The following is a 10,103-nucleotide window of genomic DNA, read 5'->3' as shown; positions in this document are numbered from 1 at the left end:
TTCACTTAACATTTGGGGAGGGGTATGTATATTTGTATTGTTTCCAACCCTTTTGACAAATATGTGCCATGTTAATTTGAAAAGCATCAAATGAAAGAACCTCAACAGGTCAAAGACCCATGGGCCTTTCCAGATGTAAATTCACGCTAGCTCATCATTTCTTTGAAGTGCTCAAACTTCCATTCATTCATTCTTTCATTTAAATACAGGGTCTCCATATGTTGCCCAGGCTGGAGTGAAGTGGCTATTTAAGGCGCAATCACTACAAGCTCTGAACTGGGCTCAAGTGATCTTCCTGCCTCAGCCTCTGGAGTAGTTGACACTACAGGTGTCTGTCACCACACCCTGCTAAACTTCCATTAATAAACAGAATAAATTTGCATCTGGAGAGGCCCATGGGTTTTCAACAGCTACCACTTATTGAATGGGCCAGATCCTGTACTAGAACTTTATATATAATCTCATTCAATCCTCTAAATTGACTAGTAAATGGGTACTATTACACTTCATTTTATAGACGAAGAAAGTCAGACTTAAAGATTGTTATTTCCTAAGTTCATTTAAAAACTGGCAAAATTGGGATCTGAAGCAGAAACCACACTTTTCACAAAAACTACAATAAAAAGCTCTAGAATCTTGCCTGAATTTGACCTCAAGGTTACTACTTCATGACTTGCAAAACACACCTGCCCTTTATTGAAAGTTAATTTGCCCATCTCCTATCAGTATGTTTTCCTTTCTCCTCAAATCCTCAAAGATCACTAACAGTGACTTCATGTGCAAGCTCCTGCAGGGCCAAGGAATGTGATTCAACCAAGCAATGTGAGCCAAGTGACCTACCGAAAACCTCTACCTAGTGAGGGCTTTTCGTGGCAACTTCACTTTATTCTATTTGTTTTGAAAAACCATCCTTTTTGCCAAAGGCAAAAGAAAATAAGAATTTAAGCATTCCGCTTCCCCTTTGCCTATAAAGCCCTCAGCAGGCACACAAAAGATAACTGAGCATTGAATGAATAAATCTGGTGTTGCACCATCCAGCCCAAGCAGAAGACTTCCTTGTTCTTCATACTCCCGCATAACGTTGAAAACCCTTCCTTGTTGCATTTTTACAATCTTGGCTTTTAATCACATTAGCTTTGCGAACACTGCTCTTAAAAGCCTGTGCTACCCTCATCTGTTCACCTCCCGTGTGCCCCTCTTGTATGCGCCCTTTTGGAATGTGAGCTTAGACAGCTTTCCGTGCAATCACACCAGCTTCTTCAGGCACCTCCTCCTTTCCTTCCTGTTAGGATCCTTTCCCTAAACTGCGTTTTAGCTTCCCGGGTCTCTCAAGCCTTCTTCCTCCCAGTCTCATGACATGGAATATTGTCTATTCTCCGAATTACTTAACATCCACCTCCTTAAAGATTTGATTGCCATGAGCTCTAAAATTTCATGGACCTTTTCTCCCGCTAGTCCTATTATTTTTACTTGCCAACCACTTCCTCCCTATTATAATAGCTTAGGTCGAGAGTAGCAGTTGCCATCTGTCTCCTCTAACAGGTGATGGCACTATTTCTTTTAGAGAAATGCAACTTGCAGGTGTCTGGATGATTGAGCCCCTCCGCCCGCATCCCATCATCACCATAATTACATTTCCCTGGCTCCAGTCTTGCCTCCCTCAGTCTTTCACAAAGCTGCCAGAGCCAGATTTCTAAGCCCCAAATCACATGTCACTCACCTGCTAAAACATCTTCCTCGCTAAGTAATATATAAAACTCTTAAGTACAATTTTAAAAAGTAATTTCAATCAGGCCCCAACCAGCATTTTCCATTTTATCTTTGACTAATTCGCCATCAGCACCTAATACAGAATCTGGATAACCCACCCTACCCCCAGCACCAGCTGCAGGTGACTGACCATTTCCTGAACATTCCACACAGATTAATGCCTCCCATTTGCCCCTGCTGTTCTCTCCACTGGAAATTATCTTCTCCAACTTGTCCCTCTGAAAAAATCCTGCTCCATCTTTAATGTCTAGGTTAAGTGGCACTTCCTCTGTAAAATCATCCCCAAATTCTACTGTCAGTCCTACCAACGATGCAGAAGCAATTGCTTTTTTTTTTTTTTAATTTCAGCATATTATGGGGGTACAGATGTTTAGGTTACGTACGTTGCCCTTGCCCCCCCTCCCCCCAGCAATTGCTCTTAACTGCTTTCAGCTGGATTTCCATAAGCCTTCCTTTACTACGCTGCATGCTATACAGTTACTTTTGTGTTTGTCTCTTCTCCTCGCTCCACGTATTTACCAGGGCAAAGGTGGAATCCTATTTCAATGTTTTTCAAACAGAAGGACTCAATCCACCCTAAATGGATAAATCAATATAGTGAGTCGCAACAAGTTTTTCAATACATTAGAAAAGAAAGTATCAGGACACTGAGCACAAGGATTTAAATATAATTTCGAGAAATTTAGTTAAATGTGTACGTGTATACAATGGGTTAAGATAGAAACTATATTTCTTACTGCAATTTGTAGTAAAAATAAGTTTTAAAAACTGTCTTATTTAACCTCCTATCTCCAGTGCACACTGCCTGATACCCAGCAGGGGAAAAGTGGTCGCAGAAGTAAAATTAGTATCTCACCCATGGGCCACTTGAACGACCACATTAAAAACACATTATCACTCATTTCCTTTATCTGGCCAGGTGTCCTTCAGTGTGCTCCCACAATCACATCATTTCTGTTCCTTTCTCCTTTTTATCTGTAAGCATTAACTTCCTGGCTTCAAAACTCAGTCATTTTCACAGAGATTTTATCTTCTGGACCCAGACCTTTTAAATTGTCTAACCTTCTGAAGCTAAATATTCCTTCGTAAGTGTCACCCTCACGAATCTTCTTTATCATTCAAGAAAATCCTTTCCTGCCCCCATAGGTGGGTGGGAGACCAGTCTGAGCCCGGGGCCCTGTGAGCTGTGGCTTCTAGTGCCTGGAGGGTTGGGAACTGAGGGCCACACCTGACACTCGGACAGAACCGGGGCCTGAGGAGGCCCCTCTCTCTGGTAGGGCTTTTTTGATGCGGAGCAACCGCTGAAATGGCCACCTTCCTTTGACAGTGGCCAAGGGATGCCTCTGAAACCTAAGGAACCCACCCAAGCAAAGGCCAGGCTTCCCTCTCCCTCTCCTGCACCAGTTAGTAAGAGAGCTTTTGGAAGAGGTCCTGGAAACCAAGTCCTCTCCCAGCTTTCAGCTTTCCGCTCTGGGGCTTCCTGAGACCCTAGTGCAGGGATGGTGGAGGTGAGGCGATCCGAGTGGTAACTAGGGACCCCGGCCGAACAATGCCCTGGGAGGGCTTAACCTCCCCAGATGGAGATGGCCCAACCTGAGTGGTTGCACAGGGGATGTGACTACGAGCAATGGCATGAAGCACAGCCAGAGAATGTTATGGCTTTCTTCTTGCCCTCTTTCATTTTTTCCTTCTTGCTGAAGCCTCTTGAAGAGACTCTTCCACCATCTTAGAAGCATGGTAGAAAGCATCTTTGCTTCTCAGAGAAGCAGCTGTACTTTTCTCTGTCCTTCGCTTTCAGGATGGGAGCAAATGAGGGTAGCTGCCATTTCCATCGTTCAAATCACAGGGGAAGAGTTTAAGATTCCAGCGGATACGACCTTCACACCAAAACAGTCTCAAGTAATCACTGGCATAAAGCAGATCTAATTCAGTGATCCAAACCTGTTTCATATTTTCATAAGCACCTGAGTTCCCTTCTTTTTAATTCCTCCTCTACCTAGGTCCCTTCTTTTTAATTTCTACTCTTCCCCCACCTGCTGTGATTAGAGTGATTCTGTATCCCAAATAAAGTATAAAATGCTTAAATTTAAAAAAAAAAAAGAGAAAACCCTTTCCCAAGACCCTACTGCCTCTTTCAAAGTACTAGGCTATCACCTTTCCTCCATCCTTAACTTTTCAAAAATAAGGGTCAACCTTTTGCCTTTACTTTGTCTCCCAAGCCTTTCTAAAGTCATCGTAATCTGGCTTCTGCTCCAGTTGCTAAGGGGCCCCAAGCTGCCCATGGACTAAACAGAGCAGCCCCTTCTCAGCCTCAACTGCTCTACAACTGGCTTCTATGAAAAGGCCCCACACCAACCCATATTCTCTTCTACCTCTACATGGATAATATACGCAAGGCACTTGAAAATGTGCCTTGCTCATAGTAAGTACTACATAATTGTTAGCTAATTTATTATATCATCATTTATTCCTCCCCTTACCCCCTCAGCATAGGTAATTTTTCAAAATTCTGTACTTGGAAATTTTCTTTTCCATCTCTTCCACTTTCTCCTTTGATCATGTCCTCTAGCCACAAGGTTTCAATTAGCCCACCTGTAGGATTACGATCTCTCTTAAATCCAAACCTGTCTCCTGAGCCCTAGATCCACACTCAACATATCTAAAGCTAACTGTCTTTTCCCAATGTCCTTAAATTTTATCATTAGCACCATTATTTGCTCCCATCACTTTTCACTTCATTCTCTTCCTCATCACCACTAAATGCAATCAATTCTCAAATTTGTCCTCTCTATCTCCTCAGTGTCTTTTCTCTCCATTTTCTAGCTCAGGCCTTCCTTATCATTCATCTGCTCTAGTCCTCCAAACTGGTTTTACACCCCTCCAAGACTCAGTTATACACTGCTATCAGATAACCCTTACAAAATCATAACTGGTTGAATTACCTACCAGGTCAAAACCATTCAATTGATTTATCCTACTTTCCTTAAAAAGCATAAACTTTCAGCTTGGAACTCAAGAGCCTACATAAAATAGAAGGCACCAACCCCATCTCTTGACCTTCTTTTATTCATAGTACCCACAACCTGGCCAAGGATAAAAATTCTTTCCGTCTTCTCTCACTGATGCCTTAGCTCAAACATATTCCTATTGAGCATTCCCTCCCCTCATATCTCCATACTTCATACTTCAGCCTGTTGATATTTTAGCAACCTTAAAAGTCCATTTAAAATTCCAACTCTTCCACGCTTTTGGAAGATTTGTTTTTGTTTTCCTGATTGCCTTTCTTCCTCTGCCCCAAAGATATTCATTCCCTCTTCCAAACATTCTTAGCAATTGGTAATAACTCTTACACGCCTGCCTACATTCTGCAACATACCACGACTGTTTACATAATCACCTTAAACTCTCGGCTTAAGGAAAAGCTCTTTAAAGGGAAACACTATTTCTTAAATATCTTTGTGGCCCTTTGGACAGTCAACACATCTTCTGAACGTTTTTTTTTTTAAGAGAAACCTAACCATTAAGGACAGCAAGTCATGTAGGAGTTCTTGAAAACCTCAGACACCCCTAGGATACCAAGCTAAAGATCACTTAACAAAAGCCCAGAAGAAAGGACCTACAGTTTTTAAACAATTTGGGTAAGGGGTAAGAGGAAACGACTCAAAGTGAAGGTGACAAAAGGCAACTGTTCCATAGTTCACACCTTGATGTTTTACCGCACTGTCCCTAGTATAAAGGACCATAAATAGGAAGTCAAGATAACTGGATTCCAGTGCCAACTATGCCATTTACTTGCTTAGTGCCTGGTCACGACCCTGAGTCTTTTTTCATCTGTTCAATGAGAGACTTCTACCAGAAGATCTTCAAGTCCCCTTCTTAGACACCCCTTGTTTCTTTAAGGAGACTTACCCTATCTAGGCACCCAACCCCCTGACAAGTCTCCAAAGCTTCATCCCAACCCTCACTTCTTCAGATTCCATCTCCAACAACTCTGGTCCTGCCTGCTCTGGGCTACTTCAGTCCCTGCGATCCTTGTAATCACAGCTAAGTCACAAACTGTTTGTCCCTATCATTCCACAATTGATTTGAAAGTGGCCTCGGGAAAGGCAATGCATTCTACCTGGGCAGAAACTGGGTTTCCTCCTCCTGCTGATGCTCCATATCAGGTGTGCCCAAAGATCCATCGCAGAAGTGTCCCTAAGGTTGCAGCCTGACTCCCCTCCCGCCCGGGTTCCCTCCTTTCCAGTACCAAAGGGTTCTCCAATACGCAGTCACAATCCTCCTCACCCAGCAACTCGAGGTTCATCCCTGCGGACTCTGGCCGCCCGGTCTCAGCTCCGGCAACGATGCCTTCTCCCCTGCTCGCTTCCGAGACCTGCGTCTAAGCCCCGGGCGCCGCGAAAACCCTGGCGCAAGCTCCGGAGACTTTCTGACTTAGAAGGCCCCGCGGCTTCCGCTTTCTTCCCCCGCCTTCCTTATTCGTTTCCAGTGGGCTGCCCACAGATACGCCTAACCAAAAAGAAGCATAAACTCTCTTGGAATCAATTAATTATGATCTTTTATAAGGTATAAAAATGATATAGTCACTCGGCACTTTAACAAGTGTAAGCATTTAAGGCTATTTTCTCCGGGAACATGTAGATGAGCTAAAAATTCCAGGCATATAGTGAACCTACTTAGTCCTCGCTCTGTTGTGTGTTCAGCGGCGTGGTCCGGGCGGGCCGCCTGGGCCCCGCACGAAGGTTCCGGGCAAGTCTTCCTGGCGTAGAAAGCTGGGAAGGTCGGCGTGCGGTGCTCCGCTGCGGAGCGCAGCTGACCTTGCCGAGGCGCGTGCTCCCCCTGTTGTGTGTGGGAAAGTTGCTGTGTGTCTGTCTCAGTCTCGGGAAAATGTTTTCACGTTTGTAAAGCTATGCCATTGATCCTACAGAAAGGTACGATAGCGTTTGTTAGGCCTATCTATGTTAGGATAATAAAAACCTTTTCCGACGTCTTAGCCATGTACCCAGCGTTGACCAGGATACTGTGCTAAAGAATTGGAATGAGAGGTGGACGGAGTTCCTTGGAGCTCAATCACACAGAATTGTGATGAGATACACACAGCAATTAGAGAAGGCCTGTTGATAGTAACTAACAAAGGGGCGAATTTTACATAAACAAATTCTGACTATAGATGACGTGGACCATCACAAAAAAGAACGAACAGCAGAGGCGAGGCTCGCTGCAGAAAATAACAGTTGAGCTAGATCTCCCTATGTAAATACAGTGCCGGTGATCCCAGCCCCACCCCTTGTGCAAAATTTTATCCTCCGTGCCTCAGTTTTCTTATATTTAAAATGGGGATGATAATAATAATAGTATTTACAGGATCATTGCGAGGATTAAATGAGTTAACACTTATAAAGCACCTAGAATATAGCAAGTGCCCAGTAAATATTAGCTATTATTTACAAAATACTTTCCCCTTGAGGCTATTAGGATATTAGCCTTATTAGACCAAGTACAGTAATTGAGGCTCAGAGATACTAGGCAGTTTACGCTCCTCCACATATCCAAAACATTGCCAAAATGCCATCCAAAACATTATTGTCAATTCTCTGCCCATCAGATAGATGAAAAAAATGTCATGGTTACATTTATTTCTTAATGAAGATAAACAACTTTTCACATATATAAATGTGTGTCTTTCTCTTCCATGAGATGGTCTGTTTGTGTTCTTTGCTTATGTTTTGGATGGAGTATTCATCTAGTAGGATTTTTTTCTTTTTTTGAGTCAGAGTCTCACTTTGTCGCCCAGGCTGAAGTGCAGTGGCACGTCACCACCCCTCACTGCGTTGAAGGAGAGGAAGAGAAATTTAATATTCTTCCTTCTTGGCCTGAAGCAACTTGTACCTGTCTCAACTCCATGTGAGAAAGAACTTGGTTCTTAGCTAGGCTGAACTTGCATCTCATTAAGACATTACATGTCCTCCTTCAATTAGGCCAGCTGTTCTTACCTCTCCTCCAGGTAAAAATCAGGAATTCCCTGAGTGGAGCACCTCCCACTCAGCCAGGATACACTCTGGCAGCTGGCTCAAATAACAGGAAGTATGGTGGGGGCCAGTAGATTGTTGTAACATTGCAAAGAGATAACCCAGTAGTTTTCTTTCTTTCTTTCTTTCTTTCTTTCTTTCTTTCTTTCTTTCTCTCTTTTTTTTTGATACAGAGTCTTGCTCCGTTGCCTGGGCTAGAGTGCCCTGGCATCAGCCTCGCTCACAGCAACCTCAAACTCCTGGGCTCAAGCAATCCTCCTACCTCAGCCTGCTGAGTACCTGGGACTACAGGCGTGTGCCACCACGCCCAGCTAATTTTTTTTTCTATTTTTAGTTGCCCAGCTAATTTTTTCTATTTTTAGTAGAGATGGGGGTCTCACTCTTGCTCAGGCTGGTCTCGAACCCCTGACCTCAAGTGATCCTCCTGCCTCAGCCTCCCAGAGTGCCAGGATTATACGCATGAGCCACCGTGCCCAGCCAACCCAGTAGTTTTCTACCTTGGAATTTCTAGGGCACTTCAAAAAAAAAAACACAGATACCTGAGACCCACACTTGGAGATTGTGCGTTAATTGCAGAATCTGCCTAGAGCATTCCTAGGTATTGGGATGTTTGAAGCTCCCAGGTGATTATAATGTGCAGACAAGGTTGAGAACTACAATGGTACAAGGCGGATAGTGCCACTAAAATTATTGGCTGAAACTGGGAGTGAAGACTTTCTCAGAAAATGTACTCTTGATCACAATCCATGCTTATTGTCAATGGGATTACAGACTTTAAAGGTAGTTAGAGCTAAGAAAGAAAAAATGGGACGGTAACATCAACATAGCTCTGAGTTATCTGGAGAGGGGTTGTAAGGGAAGAAAGACACATAGATGTATAGATAGAGATAGATACAGATATATATACAGATCTAGATATAAATAGATGATGAGATTTACTTGGAACTCCAACAGTGGAAAAATACATATACACCATATTATTCACTGCAGTATTGACTGTTTGCAAACTATTGGAAACAATATTGAAATTTCTGAACAAGGGAGCCCTGCATTTTCATTTTGCACAGGGCCCTGTAAATTATGTAGCTTAGTTCAGTCTGCCTCTGGTCCTCAACAACAAATTTGCAGAAAGAGAAGCCTCATTCACACGGTGCACTCTGTTTCCTGGCCACAGTTGATTGGTCTGTGGGTAAGCCCCTGACCCAAGCTGAACCCAATTCGATTCCTTTCCCAGGAATTTGGAATGGGAACTAACTGGCCCCCACAATCAGACACATCTATTGAAGAGAATAAAAGCGAATTAAGGCGCTATTGTCTCCTAATAGATGGAAACCATGGTAGTTGGCTGCAAGTTGAAAAATAAAGCAGAGGTTCAGAAACAAGTCAAAGATAAAACTTTCTGCATCCAATTGGTTCCCAAGAACATGCTGCATTAACGTCCTCTCTTTCTGTTAAGTATCCTTGAACCTTTATAAAGTACACCCTTTTTGCTGGTGTGCTATCCCAAAACATTTTAGTTTATTAGAGTCCTAATTAATTCCACTCTCTGACCTGAAGACAATGGGGAATGCTCAAAATCCATTTGTGTTGAAAGGGGATGGAAGGGAGTATCATTTCAAACTGAAAAGACTACTTCTAAAACTTTCTAAAACCAAACCCAACCATTCAAAATTGCTTAAAATGAAGAAAACATATGGTTGCTGCTCTCCAAAAACAAAGGAAAACATTACATAAAGGCAACAAAGAAAAATGTGAAAACGACAGGCTAGTTTCCTCTCACTTCTCTGACTCTCCAATCCAACGTAATCATTTTTATAGACTGGATGCTAATATAGCTGATGGAGTAAAAATTAAAGTCCTTAGAGTTACCAAACCCCTGAAGGGTTTTCAATGTAGTTTTTCTCCCATTTACCTCTTTTTCTCTTTCTACCCCCCATCCTACCTGGACTTTCTTTCTTTCTTTTCTCTCTTTTTTTTAAAGAAAACTTAGAAAACTTGTACAAGACAGAGAGCAAACTTAAATTTTGAAAAGCACATATCACAGTCTGAGAATCCACCTAATTCTAGAAATTAAAGCATGAGCACATGGAGATGTTATATATGTATATAATATAAATATATGTGTGTATTTGTGTGTGTGCTTATGTACCTATAGTGACAAGATGATCAAACACCTTATTTACTTTCAATAATAACAAATGAAAACCAGCTGAATATCCGGTTCCGCATTAGGTTGGGGTGTGAGGTCTTGTGAACTGTTTCACCCCCTACTCAGGTATCAGGTGACCTTTCTGAAAACCTAAT

This window comes from Propithecus coquereli, unplaced genomic scaffold (assembly GCF_000956105.1).
Source record: "Propithecus coquereli isolate 6110/MARCELLA unplaced genomic scaffold, Pcoq_1.0 Scaffold563, whole genome shotgun sequence".
NCBI lineage: Eukaryota > Metazoa > Chordata > Mammalia > Primates > Indriidae > Propithecus > Propithecus coquereli.
The sequence above is the reverse complement of the archived record's forward strand: the minus strand, read 5'-3'. Positions refer to the sequence as shown.